The following is an 868-nucleotide window of genomic DNA, read 5'->3' on the forward strand; positions in this document are numbered from 1 at the left end:
AATCTGGCAGAAATTAAAAATGCTATGAATCAAATGCAGTCAAAACTAGATGCTCTGACGGCCAGGGTAAATGAGGCAGAAGAACGAATTAGTGAATGGGAGGATGGGACGGTAGAAGAGAAAACTAAAACAGAAATTTGGCTCAAAAAAATCCAATCTCAAGAATGTAGGTTACGGGAGGTTACTGACTCAATGAAACATTCCAATGTCAGAATCATCGGCATCCCTGAGGGGGTGGAGAAAAACAGAGGTCTAGAAGAGATATTTGAACAAATTGTAGCTGAAAACTTCCCTAATCTAGCAAGGGAAACAAGCATTCGTGTCCAAGAGGCAGAGAGGACCCCATCCAAGCTCAACCAGGACAAACCTACGCCACGGCATGTCATAGTGCAATTCGCAAATATTAGATCCAAGGATACAGTATTGAAAGCGGCCAGGGCAAAGAAATTTCTCACATACAAAGGCAAAAATATTAGAATCATGTCAGACCTCTCTACACAGACCTGGAATGAGAGAAAGGCTTGGGGGGGCATTTTTAAAGCTCTTTCAGAGAAAAACATGCAGCCAAGGATCCTTTATCCAGCAAAGCTGTCATTCAGAATTGATGGAGAAATAAAGACGTTCCAAAATCGCCAATCATTAACCAATTTCGTAACCACGAAACCAGCCCTACAGGAGATATTAAGGGGGGTTCTATAAAAGTAAAAAGTCCCCAAGAGTGATACAGAACAGAAATTTACAATTATAGAAACAAAGACTTTACAGGCAACATGACCTCATTAAAATCCTATCTCTCCATAATCACTCTCAATGTGAATGGCCTAAATGCTCCCATAAAATGCCACAGGGTTGCAGATTGGATAAAAAG

Source organism: Ailuropoda melanoleuca, chromosome 12, assembly GCF_002007445.2.
Source record: "Ailuropoda melanoleuca isolate Jingjing chromosome 12, ASM200744v2, whole genome shotgun sequence".
Taxonomy (NCBI): domain Eukaryota; kingdom Metazoa; phylum Chordata; class Mammalia; order Carnivora; family Ursidae; genus Ailuropoda; species Ailuropoda melanoleuca.